Source organism: Rhinopithecus roxellana, chromosome 21 (genome assembly GCF_007565055.1).
Source record: "Rhinopithecus roxellana isolate Shanxi Qingling chromosome 21, ASM756505v1, whole genome shotgun sequence".
Classification (NCBI taxonomy): Eukaryota; Metazoa; Chordata; class Mammalia; order Primates; family Cercopithecidae; genus Rhinopithecus; species Rhinopithecus roxellana.
Window position 1 is genome coordinate 61,873,267 of NC_044569.1, and position 25,460 is coordinate 61,898,726.

At 45.3% G+C, this 25,460-nt stretch overlaps 1 protein-coding gene across 3 annotated transcripts in view; it reads right to left on the reverse strand.

Annotated features, from left to right (window-relative positions):
- Positions 1–6,841, reverse strand: part of ATP8B1 (ATPase phospholipid transporting 8B1) — a 151,687-nt gene extending 144,846 nt beyond the window's left edge. For all 3 annotated transcript variants that reach the window (XM_030926161.1, XM_010374682.2, XM_030926160.1), the window contains exon 1: positions 6,364–6,841. The gene's annotated coding sequence lies outside the window, so the exon portion shown is untranslated. The remainder of the gene's footprint in view (positions 1–6,363) is intronic.
- Between the last annotated feature and the right edge of the window lie 18,619 nt (positions 6,842–25,460).

Below are 25,460 nucleotides of genomic sequence, written 5' to 3' on the forward strand. Positions count from 1 at the left end.
AAACCTACCCATCTCCCCAGTGAGTGAATATTTAAACCACCCAAGTCAAAGGGTTACCTATGTTGTTGTTGTTGTTTTTATTTGTTTGTTTGTTTTTGAGACAGAGTCTCACTCAGTCGCCAGGTTGGAATGCAGTGGTGCAATCTCAGCTCACTGCAACCTCTGCCTCCTGGATTCAAGCGATTCTCCTGCCTCAGCCTCTGGAGTAGCTGGGACTACAGGTGTGTGCCACCATTCCCAGCTAATTTTTGTATTTTTAGAAGAGACAGGGTTTCACCATGTTGGCCAGGATGGTCTCGATCTCTTGACCTCATGATCTGCCCACTTTGTCCTCCCAAAGTGCTGGGATTACCGGTGTGAGTTATGTTCTTATAGAAAATGTTAAGCGTTCCTCCTGGATTTACAGATCATGCACAGAAATCTCAGAGGATCATGTCAGTAATTCACTAAGTTCCAGGAAGAGAAAATAAGGATTTGTACACAAATTACGCCACACTCTATAAAATAAATAGTTCATCCAATCCATGGAAGCTTCCCTAAACAGCAAGAATAGACATTCTGATACTAAGTGAAGGACAGTATTTAGTGCCTGAGGGTTTCCAAAGAGGATTTTCTAGTGCAGCTCAATTTCAATAAAGGTTAGAAAACTGTTTTCAAACACTACTTGCACTAAATCAAACAAACCGCAACTCCAGTGGAACGAAAGACACTCGGCAGCAAAGTAACGAAGCCATAAACGACAGCCCTGTCAATAAAGACCAAGCTACCAGCCAAAGGTCAGGCTCCACAGTACTCAATGCAGAAGTGCCAGGCTTCTCAATCACACTGGGGGGATGGTGGCCTTCGCCACTGAAAGGCTGCCCAGGAACACAGGTGACCCTCCCCTCCAGGAGTCAATGTCAGACTGACAGCTGGTTTCCCACTCCATCCCCACCACAGCATCCAGGCCCATTTGTCACCTATTAAATGCAAATATACTAGATTGAAAGACTGATAAAGAACACAGATCTTCCAAGCGGAAGTGACCTGGGCTGTCCCCCAGGACCTAAGGAAACCATCCCTCCATGCAAAGAGGGACAAGGTCCCAAGCAGGAAGAGAGCAAACACCCGATCTGCTTGCTTGCTTGCTTGCCTTCCTTCCTTCTTTTTTTTTTTTTGAGATGGAGTCTCGCTCTGTTGCCCAGGCTGGAGTACAATGGCAAGGTCTCAGCTCACTACAACCTCTGCCTCCCAGGCTCAAGTAATTCTCCTGCCTCAGACTCCCGAGTAGCTGGGACTACGGGCACATGCCACCACACCCAGCTAATTTTTGTATTTTTAATAGAGACGAGGTTTCACTATGTTGGCCAGGCTGGTCTCGAACTCCTGAACTCATGATCCACCCACCTCAGCCTCCCAAAGTGTTGGGATTACAGGGGTGAGCCACCGCGCCAGGCCTCTGATCTGCTTTCTCACCAAAGAAGAAACCCAACTCAGGCCCTCTGTGAACCCCACAGACTTCCATGAAGCAGAGAGGTATACCAAGGTTCTCTGTCATTAGCAATGCCTACCCAGGATCCACAACTAAGAAGACCACAGAGAGCAATGAGCCTTTCAAGAAGCCACAGGGTTCAGAAGCTGTCGAGTTTTAAACAGAATAGTAATTAAAAAACAAAACAAAAAAACAGGAATGTGGGTCAGGCATGGTGGTTCACACCTGTAATCCCAGCATATTGGGAGGCCCAGGAGGGAGAACTGCTTGAGCCTAAGAGTTCAAGAGAAGCCTGGGCAACATGGTGAGACCCTGTCTCTACAGAAAAAATAAATAAATAGCTGCGCACTATGGCACCCACCTGCGGTCCCAGCCACTTGAGAGGCTGAGGTGGTAGAATCACCTGAACCCAAGAGGTCAAGGCTGCAGTGAGCCATGTTCGTGCCTCTCCCCTCTAGCCTGGATGACAGAGCAAGACCCTGTCTAAAGTAAATAAATAAACAAAAATTAAAAATAGAAAAACAGGAGCGTGGAGGATGAGGGAGAGAAGAGACCAACTGAAGTGAGGGGTAAAGGGGGCTCAGGAGCATTCCACAGGCTTCTACCGTGCAGGAGGAGGTAGCACCCAGGTGAGACAGCAACCAGGCCCCCTCACAAGTTGTCCTGCAAGGTTAAGAGGCAAATGAGCACTCTGGTCCTCTGAGCCACCTGGGCTTAAGAACAATAGTGTAGATCGGAGATTAGAACCTTGCCCCTGCTCTGGGGAACTCTGTCTTTCCAGTGCCTGGTGCAAATGGGCACTGATGTTTGCAAAGTAAATAGTAACTTGTAGAATGATTCCTGTTTCCTACATAGCCCAGGAGAAAGGCAATGACTGGGTGAGTGATATTTACAAAGTCATAGCAACAACACAACAATGTATTAATGACTACCTTTTACTGAGCTGTGTGCTAAGTCCTCTACCTAAGCTATCTCATTTGGAACTCATCACAGCCTTGTGAGGCAGTACTATTATTATCCCATTTACAGATTAGGAAACTGAAGCCTAGAGAGGCAAAGTAACTTGCCCTAGGTTATGCACCTAGGAAGCTATGAGGCCTGTGTTTCAATCCAGGTCAAAGGACTCCAAGGCTGGCAACCTCCGTTTCACTGCTGCCTCTGGACTGCTTGCAGGGACCAGTTATGAAACGTATTTCTCATTGTGGAAGGGTTGGGCAGCAATTTATTTAAAAGTGCAATGCATTTATAAGTATCAGGGAAAGTACTAATATGGCCTTAAGATTCAGATGATAAAAGTTATCTGTTTTTTAAGAAAATGAGGCATGGCGCAGTGGCTCATGCCTATAATCCCAGCACTTTGGGAGGCCACCTTGGTGAATTGCTTGAGGCTAGGAGTTTGAGACCAGCCTGGCCAACAAGGTGAAACTGGTCTCTACTAAAAATACAAAAATTAGCTGGGCATGGTGGCACACGCCTGTGATCCCAGTTACTCGGGAGGCTGAGACACGAGAATCACTTGAACCAGCGAAGAGGAGGTTGCAGTGAGATCACGCCACTGCACTCCAGTCTGGGTGACAGAGCAAGATTCTGTCTCAAAAAAAAAAAAAAAGAAAGAAAAGAAAAGAAAATGAGAAACAAGACTGATACGTACACATACACACGTATATATACATGCACATATCTATATATATACATGCACATATATATGCTTTCAGAATCTTCCTCCACAATACCAGGTCTTCAGTGACAGAGGACCTCAAAAGATCTTAGACTAGGTATTACTTTTAGCTGAGCACAGGAATGGGGATTCAGGAGTAACTTGGTTAACAGAATGAAAAGATAACCTATCTTCTTTTTATGTTAACTTCTGACAGCAAATTAATTTTTACTAATAAGTAAGAAAAAGCCTACAGGCATGAATACAGTTAATCTAACGACATGTCAACAGACCTGAAAACTCACAAGATACCTGAAGACACCACAAAGAAAAACTTTCCAGGAGACTAAACTAGAAGCAAGTATAGAAACAAACTCTAAAATTAAGTGCTTAAGCAATTTAAAAGGCATCTCTGTTTTAGAGAGATTTGGGACATAAATTGTTCTAGGGCCAAGCACAGTGGCTCACACCTCTAACCCCAGCACTTTCCAGCACTTTGGGAGGCCAAGGCAGGAGGATTGCTTGAGGCCAGGAGTTTTAGATCAGCCTGGGCAACATAACAAGGCTCTGTCTCTATTTACTTGATTTATAAAAAATTTTAAAAAACAACTTGTTCTGGTACCTAAAAAGCAAGTTCCTCTGCATTCATGAGTGCATCGGTTTCTTTTTCAGTGAGCGACGCTAAAGAGCAAAGGTAACTCGTAAAATCTCCCTGGAGTTATAAGAATTACCTGCATTCTGAGAATGTTGCTTAATAAAAACTAAATTGGAATTTTAATTCGTAAAGCAATAAAATATTAAAAATATACCAGATACCGGCAATAATAGTATTTTTAGATATCAGTCTAATAAAGAAAGTAAGAAACCAACATTCAAACACTGACTATGTATAAAGAATATTCACATGTTCTCTGATTTAATTCCTTCAACAATCCAAAGAGATTGATAATATCTTCCCCCCTCAACAGAGGAGCAAACAGAGGTTCAGACAACTTAAGAATTCATTTAAGTTTATACAATTAGCAGTTAAAAGAACTGAAATCTGTGGGCATCTAAATTCGTATGTTTTCCACTTCTCCTTGCTTCAAAAGGAAGGAAAAGAAAGAGGAAAGAGGAGTGGACGGAAGGAAAGGAAAGGAACATTCTACAGCCAGATCTGGTAGTGACTCCGTTAGCACTAAGATCCCCTAGACTGAAAATCAGATTAAACATAAAATCAGTCCTGAACTTGCCTTACTACTGAAGACTTCTTTTTGCTAAGCCATTTGCTTTACCACATTATTATTTTAAAACCTCTACTAAACAAAAAACAAAATGAAACCTCTCCCAGTTCTATCACTAGGATGTACTAACAAGTGCACACAGCCGTGTATGTTCCTTAAAATCCATAAGGAAACCTTGAAAGGAGCCAGAGCTGACCTCACACAGGTGGTATCTGTGTTGGACAGTAATAATCACACAAGTCTTGCTCGGCCCTTAATAACCCACACAAAGAATCACTAAGTTACTAAAATACAGCCACTGGAAAATGACAAATGCACAAAGTGGTTAATGTTCTTTCCCAAAATTATAGCAAGGAAAGCTCCACTACATAATGAAAATCATTAAGAGGATTCAGAGGAGTTAACTGCAGGCAGGCGTGACTTCTCCCCCAGAAAGTAATCAGCTAATAAGCATTAATTATCTTGTGCACAGTCTATGCATTTATAATAGGGTTTAATAAAGCCTTCAACAATAGACCCAGAATTAATGAATGGCTTCTTAGGTCTAACACAAAAGTATTCCTTAGCCGATGAAAATTAGCGCTTCTACTTCACATCTGCTGTTGTGTCCCCCATTTTTACGGGCTCATATTCACTATCCCTAGAGGCTTTATCACGCGTCGTTTTTTTAGTTTTTGTTCCTGAAAGCAGTTAACCTTCATCGATAACCTACCCTGTGCTGGGTGATCTCCAAACATCCCACTAGTGTTTTCTTTTTAATTTCCCATGGGTAGGGGCAAAATTTTGAAGGCAATACAACCAGGAAGATGGGAGCGAATATTTTCTCAAGCCAACAGGGAGGCCAGTTTCCGGCAGAGGGACTCGGCAGTGTTAGGAGCTACCCAGGAAGGGCTTGCAGCCCCCCAAGGGCAGCGTGTGCAGGCCAAGGGGGTCGGGTAGGGTTGAGTGGGGACTCACCCGGCAGAAAGGCGGCCCAAGTCCCCCTTACTTTTGCGTGTCAATCCCCCTCTCCCATTTTGCATCCTTACTGCACCCCAGTCTCTCCCGTACAGCTGTCACGGATCTGCGCTCCGAGCCTCCCCTATCCGCCCCCGCCCAACCCCGGCAGGGAATACAGGCACACGCCTCCCTCGGAAAAGTTGGGCGGACACTTCAGAACTTTTCTTTCACTTTGGGGAGAAGGAAGGAGTTGGAGAAGTGGGGGCGGGGGGTGTTAAAGCACTGGGCCATTCTCTGCAACATCTCCCCGCGCCCCCCCCCCAACAAGTAGTCCCTCCGCGTGCACACAGCGAGGTGACAGCGCCCCGCACCAAACTGCTGAGGGAAGGAGATGCCTGCAGCCTTCTCAGCTGGGCTGGCGGACGCGACCCGACAGTCACCGGAAAAACAGTGTCGGTTTTCCCCATCACCTCCCCTCCCCATCCCACAATAAAGCGCACGGAAGATGTCTGCGCGTACCCGGCCCTGCAGCAGGAGCTGGGGAGGAGAGCGATCTCACCCCCTCCATCCCTCCGGCAGGTGGGCTGCGGTCAGATACGTTTGGTCCGCAAGTCCTTTACGGACACGTTGGCATCTGCTCCCAAAGAGCGCCCCAGCAGAACCTGGTCATTGGGGACTCCCAGAGGGGCGGTAGCCACCGCACAGAAGCCAGCGGCATCCCCCAAGGAGCCGCAAGCCCTACCTGGCTTAACCCCTAGACGTGTGTGTAGCTACCTATCGAAGAACCCAGACACCCCGAGAGTTCCCTCCTCTAGGCAGATGAAAACCCCACGGAACTCTCCGCAGCTGCCCGCCCAGCTGGCGGTGTCTCTCACGCAGTCCCCGAGGCCACGGGGGCTCCCAGCACCTCCACCCACCTGTGCGGGCTTGGGAGTACTAGGGCGCGGACAGCTGCTGCCGCCGCATCCCGTATCTCCAAAGTGCGGCGGGAGCGGCCAGGAGACCTGCAGGACACCGCCGGGCCAGCGGGCTTGGGGAGGTCCGGGGGCCCCCGGCGCCGCTCCGCTCCTTACCTGGCGCTCGCTGGGCCCCGGCTGGGGCATCCGCCGGGTGCGCGCCGCTCCGAGCGCTTGCTGCGCACCTGGCCGCAGAAACCGCCCGCCCGGCCCCAGCCCTGGCAGCCGAGCTAGCGCTGCATGGCGTACGGGGGCTGGCCGGGGGCCCCGGGAAGCGTATCCAGTTGGCGGCGGCACCTCCGGCTCTCGTGGCTCGCCAGTGGCTCCTCCGCCTTTCCCCGCCCCGCGTCCTTGCACCCTTCCTCTGCAGCCGCCTTTTTCTCTCCGCTCCGCGGGACCGGCCAAACTGGTTTCTCCGCTCGGGGAGGTGCCTCTCGTCACCCTCCAGCAGCCGCAGCCGCCGAGACCCGCTGGGGCTGGGGCTGGGGCTGGGGCTGGAGGCGGGCTCGGCCTTCTCCCCTCCCTATTTCCCTCCCCAGGGCGGAGAGGGGCTGGACTGCAAGCCCCCGGGCGGCCCGAGGCGGCCCAGGTCCAGCTTCTGTCCCACGCCCTCCGTGAGTCCTGGAGTCAGGTGGGCACCCGCGTCAGTCTTCCGAGTCCAGCCTGCGACCCCCTTGCCTGGCCCAGCCTGAGACCTGGCTGCTGCAGCCGCTCTCGGCTCCCCGGGGGCCGCACTCGCTACTCCGCCTCTCCAGCCCAGCGTCACTTTCCCGCCGCCCTTGGCTGACTTGGCCGTCACCCCGGGTCGAGGACTGAGCCAGCCTGGAAAGCTGATGGGGCCGCGGCGCGCCCGGGACCTGAGCTCCCTCGGTAAGGAGAGCTGTGTCCTCTTGATGCCAAGTCATGTTTGGGGACCGGTCATCTAATGCGCGTCAAGGTTCGCCGCGTGGAGGGTGAAGAAAGAGGCCGCACCTCAAGACTTCCAGAAACGTATCCTGTGACTGCAGCCAGCAGGCTTTCTGCCGAGTCCAAACGCTCTCAAGTGTTTTGGGGTTGGAGTCAAAAGGAGTTAAGGTGCAGCAAGTGAACCACGCAACGTAGGTGGAAATTTTGGACTCAGCGTCTCGTGGCTGACTGGTGTCTGAGCGGGTGAATCGCGCCTCCCCAGCAGTATAGACATTACCCTCCTTCTTGAGTAGACTTTTACCGCTCCCCGACTATGGACGGAGTCGTTGAGATAAGAATTGAGGAAAGCCAAAGATCAGAGTCTGCTTAAAACGCAGTAGGGGAGCCAGGACTCCTAGACAGATTCCCAGTCACCTAGAAGCTCGCATCTGTGCACGAGAGTCCAGACTCCCAACTGGGTCATCACAGAGGCTTCCTACAGGAGGCCGTGCTTGATGGGACTCAAAGATCCACAATTTTAGGGATCAGAGTTGTGTGGAGAGGGTATTCAATGGGTGGCCGACTGGCTGGATCTTGTCTGATACCAACCCCGAGGCTGCTCTGGGCTTCCTTTTCATGAGTCAAACTTGTTCTCTGACTAGTTGCTGGTCAGTCACTCAATCTCTCCAGGCCTCAGTTTCCTCATTTGTAAAATGAGATTGGACCAGATAGTCTCTTCCAGCACTTCTTTTCTGAAGCTAACAACAGAACAAAGGTACCGATGCAAGAGAACATAGGCCTGTTGGTGACACTGGTTGATCTAAGACATTTAGACTTGTTTTTTGGTAGCACCTGCAAACCATTGACAGTTTAGGACCAGAGCATGAACATGATCAAGGCTGTGTTTTAGGAAAAATAATAGGGAGACAGTCTAGAGAGGATAAGACTAAAGACGGGAGAATCACTTGGGAGGCTGGGACAACGACATACGGAGGGGTTGCCCAGGGAAGTAAAAAGGGGGAAATTCAAGGGACACCACAGAAGAGAGATAGGGCACAAAGTGGCCACAACCTGCAACTGACTGGGAGAGGGGAGCAATGGAAGATGGGTCAAGTTCTCAAGACTGGGTTATGGCATGCAAGGAACAGCAGACTCCAAAGGGGGGAAGCCGTTTAGGAAGACTCTGCCCCTATCTGGATACATGCCAGCAAACCTAAGGAATCAAGAAGGGATTCCAGATTAAAGGGGGCACCCCCTCCTTTCAGATCCACTACCAAGTGCTCAACCTGTCCAAGAAAATGTTACATAGAAGAGACTACACAAGGACGCATCCAATCCACACCTGTACCTAGATCTGATCAGTATCATTCTGATGTCTCCATTTATTTACTTGTTTATTTATTTATAGAGACAGGGTTTCACTATGTTGCCCAGGCTGGTCTCGAACTCCCCAATTCAAGCGGCCCACCTGCCTTGGCCTCCCAAGGTGCTGGGATTACAGGCATGAGCCACCGCCTGTACTAAAAATACAAAAATTAACCAAGCTTGGTGGTGGGCGCCTGTGATCCCAGCTACTCAGGAGTCTGAAGCAGGAGAATCGATTGAACCTGGGAGACTGAAGTGGCAGGCAGTGAGCTGAGCTTGTGCCACTGCACTCCAGCCTGGGCAACAGAGTGAGGCTCTGTCTCAAAATCAAATGATATTCTTTCATTCAACAAATATTTATTGAGTGCTTACTATGTGTCAGGCACTTTTCTAGTTGCTTGGGTACATCAATGAGCCAATCAAGTATCTTTTTTTTTTTTTTGGACAGAGTATCGCTCTGATGCTCAGGCTGGAGTGCAGTGGTGTGATCTCGGCTCGCTGCAACCTCTGCCTCCTGGGTTCAAGCAATTCTCCTGCCTCAGCCTCTCGAGTAGCTGGGGTTACAGGCATGGCCACCAGGCCGGACTAACGGAGGTTTCACCATGTTGGTCAGGGTGGTCGTGAACTCGTGACCTCGTGATCCACCCCCCTCAGACTCCCAAAGTGCTGGGATTACAAGCGTGAGCCACTGTGCCACTATCTTTTTTTTTTTTTTTTTTTTTTGAGACGGAGTCTCGCTCTGTTGCCTGGGCTGGAGTGCAGTGGCTGGATCTCAGCTCACTGCAAGCTCCGCCTCCCGGGTTTACGCCATTCTCCTGCCTCAGCCTCCTGAGTAGCTGGGACTACAGGCGCCCGCCACCTCGCCCGGCTAGTTTTTTGTATTTTTTAGTAGAGACGGGGTTTCACAGTGTTAGCCAGGATGGTCTTGATCTCCTGACCTCGTGATCCGCCCGTCTCGGCCTCCCAAAGTGCTGGGATTACAGGCTTGAGCCACCGCGCCCAGCCTGTGCCACTATCTTAAAACGCAGCAAATGCTTTGAAAAAATAGAACAGGCTGGACTGGGAGAAGGTCCCCGAAGGAGCTGCCTTTTGGAGTGCTGTAAAAAGTTGTATTTCTTGATCTGAATGGTAATTATATGAGTAGACACATATGCAAGAATTCATTGACCTGTATGTTTAAGATTTGTACATTAAAAAATAATAGACCAGGCACGGTGGCTCACGCCTGTAATCCCAGCACTTTGGGAGGCCAAGGCAGGTGGATCACGAGGTCAGGAGTTCAAGATCAGCCTGGCCAAGATGGTGAAACCCCGTCTCTACTAAAAATACAAAAAATTAGCCAGGCGTGGTGGTGGGCTTCTGTAATCCCAGCTACTCAGGAGGCTGAGACAGATAATTGCTTGAACCCCGGAGGCAGAGGTTGCAGTGAGCCAATATTGCCCCATTGCACTCCAGCCTGGGCGACAGAGCGAATAATAATAATAAAAGCAGGATTAAGAGATTAGGAGTGGGAGGATAAGTCACAATTTTAAATAATATGGTCAGGGTAGGCTTCTTGAAAAGTTGCATTTGAAAAAAGACTTGCAAGAAAGTAGAGTTTCATCTTTGATGAGACAAATCCTTTGAAAACCCATCTTGCATGGAACTCACCAGATAGAGGCATGTTAAAATCTTATCCTAGGTGCCGTGCCTCAGGCCTATAATCCCAGCACTTTGCGAGGCTAAGACCAGTGGATTGCCTGAGCCTAGGAGTTCGAAACCAGCCTGGAAAACATGGTGAAATCCCTTCTCTACGAAAAATACAAAATAAAATTAGCGAGGCGTGGTGGCCCGCACCTGTAGTCCCAGCTACTCAGGAGGCTGGGGTGGGAAGATCCTTTGAGCCCAGGAAGTCAACACTGCAGTGAGTTGTGATTGTACCACTGCACTCAAGCCTGGGTGACAGGGCAAGACACTGTGTCAAAAACAAAAACAAAAACAACACCCGCACCCACACAACTCCACAACCTTATCCTAGAACATTTCCTCTGTGTAAGTCTTCCGCATCTTAGGAAGGAGGTTCTCAGAGTGCATCAGCTGGTGTTGCTGATGAAGGAATTAGCTTACCTGGAAACCGACCTTACCCTTTCTGAAAGAACCGTGCCACATTTGGGGTGCATTGTCAGGGCAATCATTGGAAGTGTCTCACATGCAACAATTTTAAAATGCATCTTACATGAGTCACTGAGAGGTGACTTCTTTGTCCTGGCAGAGCCCTGATTCCACCAGCCTCGGCAAACCCTTTCTCAGCGTTTTCCGATGGATTGAATAAACACGCTGGTTTTATTTAGAAGTCACTCTCATTTAGTAATCAACAAGCTGCTGGGGGAAATCATGAAATGTAACAGAAATAGCCATTTCTTTTTACTTTTTATTTTTTATTATTTTTTTGAGACAGGGTCTCACTCTGGCACCCAGGCCAGAGTGCAGTGGTGACCATTGCTCACTGCAGCCATCGTGCCCAGAAAAAGCCATTTCTAAAAGAGGGGAACAATGATTTTCAACTTTCATAGTTCACAATTTCCTGTTTCTTTTTTTCCTCCTTTTCTTGGCAGCAGTCTTATGTACATTTGCATGATGTGGATAGGAAAGCCAGGGAGGTTGCCAAGAGAGCTAGCTCAGTTTTACTGAAAATTTGTTTCCTGGAATTTTTTTTTTTTTTACAAGATAAGTGATAAAAGATATGTTTAAAGGGAGGTGATACTGCTTGTATTCAGTCTTTGCTAAGCCCAGTGGTCATTTAAGCTAAAGCATTTAATGCCAATGGAAAGATTCATGCTGCACTAGGTGCTATTGTAACCCATGCTTCACAGTCAAGATTAACTCAGTTAAAAGTTCTTCACAGTCATTATCCAGACCAGCTCCAGAATTTTAAATCTGTTAAGATACCTCTTATGTGAATCTGTCCTAGCAATAAGTGACATTAGAATTTTCAAATATCTGCCCCCACATCCTTCGAAATGGCTTTTAAAACAACAGATACAGATGATATATTCTATTTTCTCTGGCACAATGAGTTTTCCAACATTCCTTCTGAGTGACTAGGCTTTCCACTTCCTTTACTACTTAGTGACTTCTTTTTTTCTGACTAACATTTTAAAATAAGAAATTAGATTGCAAAAGAAATATTAAACATCAAGTAACTAAATGTGTCTCCATTATTTTGGCAATCACCCAGACTTAACATGCATAAAATGTTAGAGGAGGAATTATCATGTTATTACAATTCACTTCCCTTTCTTTCATATTCATAAGCATGCAAATGTGTAGGATTGTCTACTGTTCTTTTCTACAAGGAAGAGATTTTAATAAACTACTTACTGTCTTTCTCTATGGAAATGTAATAAACATTACATTGACCTGATGTTGATAATGTAACATCAGTTAAACTTAATGAGTATAATTAATACAGACAGTTCATGAATAATTTTCCAAAATAACTTGCGATTGTTGTTAGTATATGTAGCCATGTGTTCATGTAACTGTAGGAAGTTTGTGTGTATTATCTTAGGCTCTATTCTCATCATTTTCCATTGTGTCATGAAAACACATTTACCTTTCGGACTTTATTCCTCATCCTTCCGGACCTGTACTCTAAATGTGGCTAATTCCAGGCTGCTGTGAATAGAAGTTTAAATAGATTTTTTTTTTTTCCTTGAGACAATCTCACTCTGTCGCCCAAGCTGGAGTGCAGTGGCACGATCTCAGCTCACTGCAACCTCCACCTCCCAGGCTCAAGTGATTCTCCTGCCTCAGCCTTCCAAGTAGTAGCTGGGATTACAGGCATGCACCACCAAGCCCAGCTAGTTTTTTTTTGTAGAGATGGGGTTTCACCATGTTGGCCAGCCTGGTCTTGAACTCCTGACCTGAAGTGTTCTGACCTCCTCGGCCTCCCAAAGTGTTGGGATTACAGGCCTGAGCCACCACTTCTAGCTGAAATTTACTAGATTCTGAAGAGCTCTTGCTACGCCTTCTGCTTGAAATGCCCTACCTCATCTGCCTGATCCCGTCATCCTTCACATCTCAGTTCCCAAGTGGCTTTCTCTGGGAAAGCTTTGCCCTAGTCTCCCCCGAACTAACTAAAGTTTCTAACATTTAGTTGGCTTTTGCTGTTTCCACAGCATTTTGCCCCTGACTTCTAGGGAAAACTTCCCATTGTATTTTCACTGTTTACCTATCTTGTTCCTCACTGCACCGTGAGCCCATTAGACATAAAACTGAGTCTTCTTCTTTTGAGAGGGAGTCTCGCTGTGTCGCCCAGGCTGGAGTGCAGTGGCGCCATCTCGGCTCACTGCAAGCTCCGCCTCCCGGGTTCACACCATTCTCTGCCTCAGCCTCCTGGGAAGCTGGAACTACAGGGGCCCGCCACCACGCGTGGCTAATCTTCTGTGTATTTTTAGTAGAGACGGGGTTTCACCATGTTAGCCAGGCTGGTTTCGATCTCCTGACCTCATGATCTGCCCGCCTCAGCCTTGGCGTCCCAAAGTGCTGGGATTACAGGTGTGAGCCACCGCGCCCAGCCTGAGTCTTATTCTTTTTGATCTCTTTTGGCATAGAGCATTAAATAGAGCATTCCAGGTGCTTATCAATTCTTATAGAATGAATGAATGGTTGGCATAGTCATAATTCTCAATAGTTGTATAGTGTTTTCTCCTGCTGATGATTTCTTTAATCACTTGCTATTCTTGGATGTTTATGCATTTACCAAATCGGTTTCCAGAAATATCTCATTTATCACAACCCACCACTATGTTAAGGGCTTCTGAAGGTCATATTTCTATCTGGTTCCTGTTATTTTGCAGGCTGTAATCTGTCCCTCTGTATTTCATTCTAGAAACGGTGTGCCTCAGTATACAAACAATTTTTGTCTTGTTAGAACTAGGATATGAGTAAGCCTTTGTTGCTATCACTGGAGTGATAAAAAGAAGGGTATTCAAATTCTTCCATAAAATCACAGGAGTGTACCGTGCATATGAACACAGCCTTCTGCGTTTCCCTAAATTTCCAGTGAGCATGAGTGACTGTCCCTCCCAGTTAAAGAAAAGCAAATTAAATGCAAAGTAAAACAATGAGAAACAATTTTTTGCTTATCACATTGGCAAAGTTTTTTTTTTTTTTTAAGTCTGGTGTTGCAAACACTGGCAATGTTTAGGAGGAAACAGGCACTCACATACTGTAGGTAGGGGTACAAATTATGCAACTTCTTTGAAAGGAAATTCAGAACTATATCAAAATTTTAAGATACAGGCCATGTGTCCCAAGAATTTATGTCTAGGAATTTATCTTAGAGATATACTTGAACATTTATACAAAGGTAAATGTACACATCATGCCTGTGTGCCTTTTCTGCAAAAGACCAAAAGTGGCCTCAGTGTCCATTCAGAGGTTACTTCCATACAATAAAATACTAATCTGCCATTTTTTTAAATTAAGGAACTCTAGTTTATTTCTGTATACATAAATAGAATTCATATGTACAATGTTTATAGGTTTCCATTTGTGTAATGTATATAATATAATGTAATAAATAATATAATGTATAATGTATGTATGTATTATAATGTATATTATGTATACAATATAATGTCTATTGTATGCATATAATATAATGTATATTATATGTATATAATGTAATATGTATGTGTTATATATTCTATGTATGTGTAACATACATTAATATATGTCATATATTACACATACATATGTGTATATATAGACTGAAAAGATACACAAGGAGTTGATAATGGTCCTCATCTTTATGATGGGAGACTAATTTTCACATATATGTTTGTATAGTTGAAACTATTTTATTTTGTTGTGTTTTTCCCTGCTTTTTTTAACTGTAGAAACTTTGTTTTTTACCATATTTTTGGATGTTTTCTTAATTCAATTTTTTTGGCAAAAAATACGCATACATACACACAAATATATATTTTAAACTCAAATAGTACTTCAGAGTTTCTAAGGGAAGACAACAGTCCTGTCATTCCCCTCTTTTCTCAGGCTCAAATGATACTCTCCAGAGACACTCATTTTAAACTTTTAGTTGGTTCTTACGTTCACTTTCTTTTCTTTTCTTTTTTCTTTTTCTTTTTTTTTTTTTTTTTTTTTTTTTTTTTGATACTAAGTCTCGCTCTTTCGCCCAGGCTGCAGTGCAGTGGCGTGATCTCGTCTCACTGCAACCTCCACCTCCCAGGTTCAAGCGATTCTCCTGCCTCAGCTTCCGGAGTAGCTGGGACTACAGGCACCCGCCACCGCGCCCAGCTAATTTTTGTATTTTTAGTAGAGACGGGGTTTTACCATCTTGGTCAGGCTGGTATCATACTCCTGACCTGTGATCCACCTGCCTCGGCCTCCCAAAGTGCTGGGATTACAGGCGTGAGCCACCGCGCTCGGCATATTTCTTTTCTTTCCCCGCCCTCCACAGGTGGAGTCTCCCTATGTTGCCCAAGCAGGAGTGTAGTGGCGCGATCTCTGCCCACTGCAACTTCCGCCTCCCAGGTTCAAGCAATTCTCCTGCCTCAGCCTCCCAAGTAGCTGGGATTACAGGCGACCACCACCACGCCTGGCTAATTTTTATATTTTTTAGTAGAGGCGGGGTTTCACCATGTTGTCCAGGGTCATTCACTTTCATATTACTAATAACAAGCTCGTTTGGCCATGTCTTGATGTTTTCCCATTTTAGACATTATCCTATTGAATTCCTCTCAGTGAGGCAGATTTAACTGGCTTACGAATCCCACTCCTGACACCCTCCCATACAAACTCTTGCTCTTACTCCAATTTCAAATCATAATTAGATTGCAACTTATAGCTAAATCAATTTTCAGCAGACACCTTATTATAACTATGGAAATACTGTTTGCAGTTAAGCCATGTGGTATAGTATCATTGCACTTCCTTTCTCATAACGTTTTTTGGATTCGTGTTGAGTTAGTAATTGCCTTTCCCCCTCATTTACTTTGTCTTCCATGTACCTATCATTAATTCAGTTCCAAAATTTCTCACATAACCATAAAGTGCCTCTCGGTGTGGCCAGACACAAAATTCAGCTCTATGAATTTTTTTCCCCATGAGACATTTCCGGCTGTGGACTCTGTCCTCTTTCTCTAGGATGGAATGATCACTGTCATGATCCTGAGAATTCCTTTTTTGTTGTACTTGTTAGTTCTGGTGGAGCACATCTGAAAAAGAGAACACGAGAGAGAACTTTTTTGAGGCCTACGGCATCAGCTAGGATGCCTTCAACTATAAATAATAGTATTCTGGAATACAAATAGGATTTTTATTACTATTATTATCTCTAACTCTCTGAATGGTTAGCAGCTCAATGATGTCATCAGGACCCAGGCACTTTTCATACCCTTGCTGTGCCTTCATCACAGCAATGATGATGTGTCCTCTTTAGGTCATAGGTGGCTACAGCAGCTGGCTAATTTCATTTGTCAGAAACTGGGTCATATCCTAGCTACACGGAAGTCTCAGAAAATGAATATATATCATTCACATCTTCTATTGTGAGAACAGGTCTCAGACAATAGGAAAGAAGGGACTGGGGGAATAGCTGTTGGAGACGCAACCCACGAGGTCTGCAAATCATGTGTATTTAAAAATGTGTTTTGTCTGCATTCATAGTTTGGCTGGGTATAGCATTCTAGGTTGGAATGCATTTTTTTTTTCTTAGAATTTTGAAGGCTTTCTTTCAATATATTCTAGATTTCCAGTGTTGCTGTCAGATGCTTGATATTATTCTGATTCCCAATCCTTTGTATGTAACCAGCTTTCCACTTTCTGGAAGCTTTTCCTCTGATTCTAAAATATTACTGTAGTGTGTCTTAGTGTAGGCATGCATTACTTTTTCTTTTTCTTTTCTTTTCTTTTTTTTTTTTTTTTTTTTTGAGATGGAGTTTCACTCTTGTTGCTCAGGCTGGAGTAAGGTGGTGCAATCTTAGCTCACTGCAACCTCCACCTCCCAGGTTCGAGTGGTTCTCCTGCCTCAGCCTCCTAAGGAGCTGGGACTGCAGGCGCACACCACCATGCCCGGCTATTTTTTGTATTTTTAGTAGAGATGGGATTTCACCATATTGGCCAGGCTGGTCTTGAGCTCCTGATCTCAGATGATCTGCTCACCTTGGCCTCCCAAAGTGCTGGGATTATAGACATGAGCCACCATGCCCAGCCTACTTTTTCAAATCAAAAAGTAATGCAGTTTTTTAGGATGCATTTTTTAAAAAAACAGCAACAAAAAGATTTGAATTTGGATTATCTTTCTCAGTTACACTTACTTTTATCCAACTGCAATTGGCCTGGGCTAAGCTTGGCAACAATGAAACATCTTTTCCAGGCTATTCCGTTTGGAGTCTTTCTTGTTCTCTGGATCCCTAGACTTCTCTTCCCACCACTTGATGCCTTGCCCAACCTATCCTCTTCACATTTTCTTTACATTTAGAACTGACTAAAAGCATTGCTTACCTTTTAGAGCCAAGGTAGCTAATCTGATAAATTAATTCACAAAATATGACGATGAGCTGTCCTTACACAAAACATATAGGCATTTAATCACAATCTTCAATATTTTTATCACAAATGAATGAGTAAAAGGTGAGAATTTTGATGATTAAGTGATTCATATTTTCTCTCCTTCAAATCATATTTCCTAATCCAGTTCCTAACAGTTCTGAAACAATGCAGAAGAAAATCTTGGCTTTTTAAGGTATGCTTCATTGGATAGTAGTTTAAAAATCCACTTGTATTCAAATCTAAACAATCCATGACATCTGTGGGGCACCTGATCAAGAATTGCTCACATTCCATCTTGTGAGTCAAAGCACAGGATTGCTGTGCTTCTCTGAGTCCCAGCACTGAAGGCCTACCCAAGCATCTTTCCTGTGACTCACCTAAAATACTTAATTTCTCAAAGATGTAGACAATCAAACGCTGGCAGGTGATTGTGTGGGCTAACCTGTCTGGTCCTCAGCTGTGCTGAGTGACAGTGATATGCATAATGATCATTTTTAAACTTTTTTATATTCAGCTTTCAGTTGTTGTTTTCTTTAACTCTAACACCTCAAAACAGGACAATCATGTGCAAAACAGGAGAGACTGGAGCAGCTGACATGATTGGCACAATGGATGGCCCCTGTGTCAGGTTTACCATAAACCAAGTGACACTTACACTTCAGAGACTCTCCAAAACCTTATGCCTAATTTTACATTATTAATTTCATAATTTTTTTTTTTTTTTTTTTTTTTTGAGACAGAGTCTCACTCTGTTGCCCAGGGTGGAGTGCAGTAGCATGATCTTGGCTCACTGCAACCTCCACCTCCTGGGTTGAAGCGATTCTCCTGCCCCAGTCTCCCAAGCATCTGGGACTACAGGTGCATGCCACCACGCCTGGCTAATTTATTTTAGTAGAGACGGGGTTTTGCCATGTTGGCCAGGCTGGTCTCGAACTCCTGACCTCAGGTGATCCACCCAACTTGGCCTCCCAAAGTGCTGGGATTACAGTCATGAACCACCACACCTGGCCAAATTTTGTAATTTTTTTTTTTTTCTTAAAGAACTCTCCTCTTCCTCAATTGTATAAACTTCAGCCCCCACGAAACCTGGTTTCACATTTGATAGGACCCAGAGCTTCACCCTTCCTTCCTCTCCTCTTCAGCCCCCTCCAAGGAGCCCTAGTCCTCTGTGGAACAAAAATAAAAGACAACCTGTGACTGGGCACAGTGGCTAATGCCTATAGTCCTAGCACTTTTTGAGGCTCAGGCAGGAGGATCACTTGAGGTCAGGAGTTCAAGAGCAGCATGGGCAACATAGTGAGACCCTGTCTCTACAAAAAAAATTTAGTTGGGCATGGTGTCCTGTGCCTGTAGTAGTCCCGGCTATTTGGGAGGTTGAAGCAGGAGGATTGCTTGAGCCTAAAAGGTCAAGGCTGCAATGGGCTTTGATGGTGTCACTGAACTGTAGCATGGGCAACAGAGTAAGACCCTGTCAAAAGGGAAGGGGAGGAGAAAGGAGGGGAGAGGAGGGCAGGGGAAGGAAGGGGAAAAGGAAAGAAAGGAGAAAGAAAGAAAACAACAACTTGTAACGATTCCTGGACTAGGAATCAGGAGAGAGAGTCTGACACCTGTGCCTGCTACTAGCCCTTTGTGGACCTCAGTCAGGTCACTTGGCCTTTTTCAGACTCCATTTCATCATCTATAAAATGGGTACGTTTGACCTGATGATAGTTAAGCTCCCTTTCAAAACTAAGTCTTTGATTCTAAGTTACTAGGGCTACTTTCTACATTCCCTTACAATAGCTTCTATTCATGGGCTTGTCTTTCCCCACTGAGGTGCTGGAAAAACTCACCCTCTGATCTTCTGGGTCCTGCCCAGCCTCAACCCAGCCCGTCCCTCTTCAAGCAATGACGTCTGTGATTGTGATGGGACTGCTGGCTCTCCTCTCCCCATGATTCACTGTCTCCGCTCCTACTAGATGAAAGAGGAATGACAGGGTGCAGCTCTATGTGTTAGCCCTTCTCAGAGGACCTTCATTTAAAATAGAAATTAATATTTTATCTCAATGGCATAACTCTTTGGTGGTGAAATTTTAGGCAGCAGTTGCAGTCAAGTCTGAGGAAGAGAGATTGTCTTGAGCTCTTGGAGCAGGCAGTGTTTAGACCCCCTCAAGCCAAAAGGGGCCACTTCCCATTGTTCTAGAACCAAAAGATTGACCCAGGTTAAAAGGCACAGAAGCCCTGTCAACGCGGGTGCAAGGAGACTTTCACTTGGAATGTCATTTGCACTCACAAAGCAGTGGAAGCTAATTGCATGGTGGAGGATGGGGACTTCACCTGCTTCACCATCCATGCTCCACTTTCCCCCAGTCACAGATCCTGATATTATATGGCGGCAGCAGCATGCCCAGATAAGGACCATGTGTCCCAGTCTCCCTTCAGCGGCATGTGGCCATGTGATAAGGTTCTGACCCATGAGGTGTAGGCAGAATGTTACATGAGACGTCCAAAGACTCTCTGAAAGTCCAGAAACACACCCTTTTCCTTCGTCTTCTAGTCAGTGATGTGATGATGATCGCTGCTAAGTGGTTGCCATCTTGGATCTGAGGGGACTTTGCAGATGAAAGCTATTTACTGAGGAGGGTAGACCAGAAACATAAAAAGAGTGTGATTCCCTGATGACATCATGGTGCCACTCCCTCAGCCCAGACTGCCCCACTCTGGACTTATTTTTAAGTGAGAAAATAAAATCTTCATGTGTTTAAGCCAACTAGCTCTCAGTTCACTGTCACTCACAGCTGAATACATTCCTGGCTGAAATAAATGAAAAGACTAAGCTTTCCATCTTTTAAAGAAAGAATACAGTGAGTAAAAAACAGGGTAAAGTCTAGGAGAGATGCAAACAACCTTAAAACTCAACCATCCTCAGCAGGAGGATATAACATATTGTATATATATGTGTGTATACATATAAACATATAATATATGAAGTATTCATTTAAACCCAGAATCTCAAAAATTCACACAATCTATGGAAAGGAAAAACAAAATAAAAGCACTTTGGTATGAGCATTGGCGATTCCTGTTGCTCCCCAACAGGGTAGGAGATGAGAGGTTGGTCAGTCGGTAAGTGTCACCTCTGTGCACAACCTGGAGTTGTTTTGGAAGGAGGAGAGACGCCCAGAGCTTGAGCAATGCAAGCGTGATCCCTGCTCTAGGGAAGCGTGAGGTCATCTGCACGTGCTCATTCATGCTTGCTTTGATCCCCGCAGTAGCGGACTCCTAGCACCTCCCTCAGACCCCTATCTGTTTTGGCTGCTGTGGCCATAAAATCTGCACAAGCCTCTGTCACAGTGCTGAGGATACAACTGGCGAGCAAGCCCCATTGCTGGCCCTGGAGGAGGTGAGAGCTCAGTGAGCCGAGAGCAAGGAAACAAGCCATCAGCCCCTGGAAGGACAAGTGTTCACAAGGGGGAAGTCCTGTGAGAAGACAGAGGAGGGGCTCTGACTCATTTTTGGAAGTCCCAGAAGGTTTCTTGGAGAAGGTGACATCTAAATAGAGACCTGGAGGATGAGTAGGAGTTTCTGTCCTTCCCTTAGTCACTGTTCAGTGGCAGCTGCTGTCACATGACAGTTCTTTGCCCCAGATCCATAGAGTGAAGTAGGTAGCAATGAGGTAGTTAGAAGAATACACTGCTGGGCTGGGCGTGTTGGTGCATGCCTATAATCTCAGCACTTTGGGAGGCCAAGGTGGGCGGATCACCTGAGGTCGGGAGTTCGAGACCAGCCTGGCCAATATGGCAAAACCCCATCTCTATTAAAAAATACAAAAGCAATTAGCTAGGCATGGTGGCACATGTCTGTAATCCCAGCTACTCGGGAGGCTGAGGCAGGAGAATCACTTGAACCCGGGAGATGGAGGTCACAGTGAGCCAAGATCATGCCATTGCACTCCAGCCTGGGTAAGAGAGCAAGACTCTGTCTCAGAAAAAAAAAAAAAAAAAAATTAATTAATTAATTAATTTAAAAAAAGAATACACTGTCCTCTCTTTTCCTTTCCTGGAAGTCTGAAGACAGAACCATCTCATTTGATCTGGAAGGAGTCAGGGCTAACATCAGGGAGTGGGGTTAAGGGCCAGGGAAGATGCTGGGTTAGGAAATGCCCATCTCAGCACCGTGGGGGTCAAGCCCACTGGACTATTCAGGCAGTGAGCAGCAGTACATATGACCATGAGCCTTCTTCTCACACTCTTCTCTCCATGTGGCTTATTTTGGTAACAGCTTTACTGAGATATAATTTACTCCTTCCTGTAGGACATAGCTAAAAAAAAAAAGAGAGAAAGAGATAATTTATATACTATAAAATGCACCTCTCTAAAATGTGTAATTCAATGGATTTTAGTATATTCGTAGGACTGCTCAATGTCATCACAATCAATTTTAGAACATTTTCATCCCTCCAAGAGGAAACCCCATACTCTTTGGCTGTCACCCCTCAATTTCCCCAATCCTGGCAACCACTGATTTCCTTTGTCTCAATCGTTTTTGCTATTCTTAACATCTCTTTTTTTTTTTTTTTTTTTTTTTTTTTGAGACGGAGTCTCGCACTGCTGCCCAGGCTGGAGTGCTGTGGCCGGATCTCAGCTCACTGCAAGCTCCGCCTCCCAGGTTCACGCCATTCTCCTGCCTCAGCCTCCCGAGTAGCTGGGACTACAGGCAACCGCCACCTCGCCCGGCTAGTTTTTTGTACTTTTTAGTAGAGACGGGGTTTCACCGTGTTAGCCAGGATGGTCTCGATCTCCTGACCTCGTGATCCGCCCGTCTCAGCCTCCCAAAGTGCTGGGATTACAGGCTTGAGCCACCGCGCCCGGCCCGCTATTCTTAACATCTCATAGAAATGGAATCACTTACATGGTCCTTTGTGACTGATGTGTTCCACGAAGCAGAACGTTTCTGGGGCTCATCCAAGCTGCTCACACTCCTTCATTCCTTGTTATAGCCAAATTATACACACACCATTTTTCCTGTGTCTCAGACTGATGTCTGGGCCAGTCATCAATCCTATTCATCAATTTGTTCTCCAAATGCGTCTAGAGCAAATACTATGTGATACCTGTGGTTTTGTGGCCCCCAAAGCTCCCAATCCATCTTCTTGTCTCCGTCTCCATCATCACCATCCTGATCTGCCATCGTCTGTCTCTGGGACCAAGGAGTTTTCCAAAAGTGAAATGTTAGCCTTCAACAGTGACTGCCTGCCCCCAAGGACTTCCCATGTCTCAGAATAAAGACAAAGCTACCTGGCATGGCTATCAACACTCCGCCCAGTCTGGCACCTCCCTCCACTCTGTCTCAACTTCTCTCTTTTGGCTCCAGCTATCCTGTCTTCTCTCAAACACTGTCACTTGCCACCTTGAGGCCTTGGCCTGGAACAGGTTTTATCGCTCACCTGGTTAAGGCTAGTTTACCCTCCAGGCTGCAGGTCAGTGGTCTCTTCCAGGAGAAAGCTTCGCCAAAAGAGTCTCATCATAGCTCTGGTAATTCTAATAGCACTCTGTTCCTTTCCCATTCTGTCTCCCCTCTACACTGGAAGCCCTTTGAAGGTGGGCATTGTCTACTTTTGCTCATCATTGGCTTCCCTCCACCTAACAGTGCCTGGATTAGAAATACAGAAAGGACATCCATACCAACATTTATAGTGTGCCCTGTAAGCAGACACTATTATTGATTTTTTTTTTTTTTTTTTTTTAGTTTTTTAAAATGTCATTTTAAGTTCCAGCATACATGTGGAGGATGTGCAGGTTTGTTACATAGGTAAACATGTGCCATGGTGGTTTGCTGCACCTAACACATCACTTAGGTATTAATGCCAGCATGCATAGCTATTTATCATGATGCTCTCCCTCCTTCCTCCACCCCCTCCCCCGCCACCCCACCAACAGGCCCTGGTGTGGGTTGTTCCGCTCTGTGTCCATGTGTTCTCATTGCTCAACTCCCACTTACAAGTGAGAACACGCAGTGTTTGGTTTTCTGTTCCTGCATTAGTTTGCTGAGGATAATGGCTTCCAGCTCCATCCATGTCCCTGCAAAGGACATGATCTCGCTCCTTTTTATGGCTGCATAATATTTCATGGTGTATATGTATCACATTTTCTTTATCCAGTCTATCATTGATGGGCATTTAGGTTGATTCCATGTCTTTGCTATTGTGAGTAGTGCTGCAGTGAACATATGCATGCCTGTATCTTTATAATAGAATGATTTATATTCCTTTTGGTATATACTCAGCAATGGGATTCCTGGGTCAAATGGTATTTCTAGTTCTAAGTCTTTGAGGACTCACCACACTGTCTTCCACAATGGTTGAACTAATTTACATTCCTACCAACAATCTAAAAGTGTTCCTATCTCTCCACAGCCTCACCAGCATCTGTTGTTTCTTGGTTTGTTGATAATCACCATTCTGACTAGTATGAGACGGTATCTCATTGTGGTTTTGATCTGCGTTTCTCTAATGGTCAGTGATGTTGAGCTTTTTTTCATATGTTTGTTGTTGGTTGTCTTCTTTTGAGAATTGACCAGACAATTTTATAAACACTATCTCATGGCATCCTTATGCTAATCCTATGTGGAAGCGATCTTCAGCTTCATTTTACCAATGAGATAAGTGAAACTGTGGTAGTATGAATAAATAACTTGCCCAAAGAGGAAGCATTCCATCCCAGACCCATTGAATTCTCAGATCTAAGATCCTGCCAGGCTGTTTCTGGAATACAGAGCAGAAAATCCCCTCCTGTTCAAGCGTTAACTAGATAAGTCCTTCTTCACAAATGCCAAGTAAGCACAGAAAAAGAGCAACAGGGAAAAGTTTATACTCCAAGGAAAAAGTCAACCCCAGACTGCAGGGATCGTGGTGAGATTATATCAGGATTGGCCCTTGGGGAAAGCTTCCTGATATTTGAGACTGATAAAAAAAAAAAAACCCCCTCCCCACAGGTGGTCAGTTTGGTTCTTACTGGCTTGCTGGAAGTAAGTTCTCATGTTTCTAAATGCAGATCCAGTATTTCCTTTGGAATGTTCTTACATTGTTTTATTTTTGGGTGTCAACCTTTTCGTTTAGTTCAGCAAAGAACTCCTTGTTCATTTCCTTTGGGGTATTTTTTTTCCTCCTTTTTCTAAGGCAGCAGTACCTCTACCAGGAAAAACTGGTTACTAGTGCTGTCCCCAGAGGGTCTGCTGCTTTTGCATAGTTGTCACTAAGGCGTTTCCACCGAAAGCTTCTCTGTCACTTTGAGGTCACCTGAGAGTATGTGAGCCAGGCTCGCTGGTGACCTCATCCTTCTGGCCCTATTCCAGCAGCTTAGCTTTGAGCTTCATCATCACAGTGCAGAGCTGACTACTTGCTAACTAACGTGTTATGCCACTGATAACCAGGAATTTCCCGACTGATGTTGAATGGGAAAAGGATGGCGGATCAGAACCCCTAGAAGGAGGTCATCTTTGTATTACAAAGGACAGCCCATTTAGGGGAGTGACTTTGGTGCTGTTTAATAGATTCCCTTTGCTCTGAAGCACTGTGGGTATGTTCTTTTATAATCAAAACAGCTGATCAGTTTTCTTACAGAGATCAATTTGCTCAAAAATAATGCATCTATATATACAATGAGATATTATTCAGCCTTAAACAGGTAGGAAATTCTGACATGTGAATGAACCTTGAGAACATGATGCTAAGTAAAACAAGCCAGTCGCAAAAGGACAAATACTTACTTATGTGAGGTCCCTAGAATAGTTAAATTCATAGAGACAGAATGTAGCATGGTGTTTGCCAGAGGCTAGAGCAGGGGCCCCCAACCCCCAGGCCACAGACCAGTAAGAGTCTGTGGCCTGTTAGGAACCAGGTCACATGGCAGGAGGTGAGCAGCTAGCAAGCGAGTGATGAGTGGCACTTCCTCTGCATTTGCAGCTACTCCCCATCACTCACATTGCTGCCTGAGCTCCGCCTCCTGTCAGATCAACTGCGGCATTAGATTCTCACAGGAACGCAAACCCTACTGTGAACTGCGCATGCAAGGGATCTAGGTTGTTCACTCCTTACGAGAAGCTAATACCTGATAATCTGTCACTGTCTCCCATCACCCCCAGATGGGACCATCTAGTTGCAGGAAAACAAGCTCAGGCTCCCACTGATTCTACATTATGGTGAGTTGCATAATTATTTCATTATATGTCACAATGTAATAATAATAGAAATAAAGTGCACAATAAATGCAATGAGCTCCAGTCATCCCAAAAACATCCCCCATCCTGGTCTGTGGAAAAAATGTCTTCCACAATACCAGTCCCTGGTGCCAAAAAGGTTGGGGACCACTGAGCTAGAGAGAGGGGTTAGAGGGGAGTTTGTGTTTAATGGGGACAGAGTAGTTGTT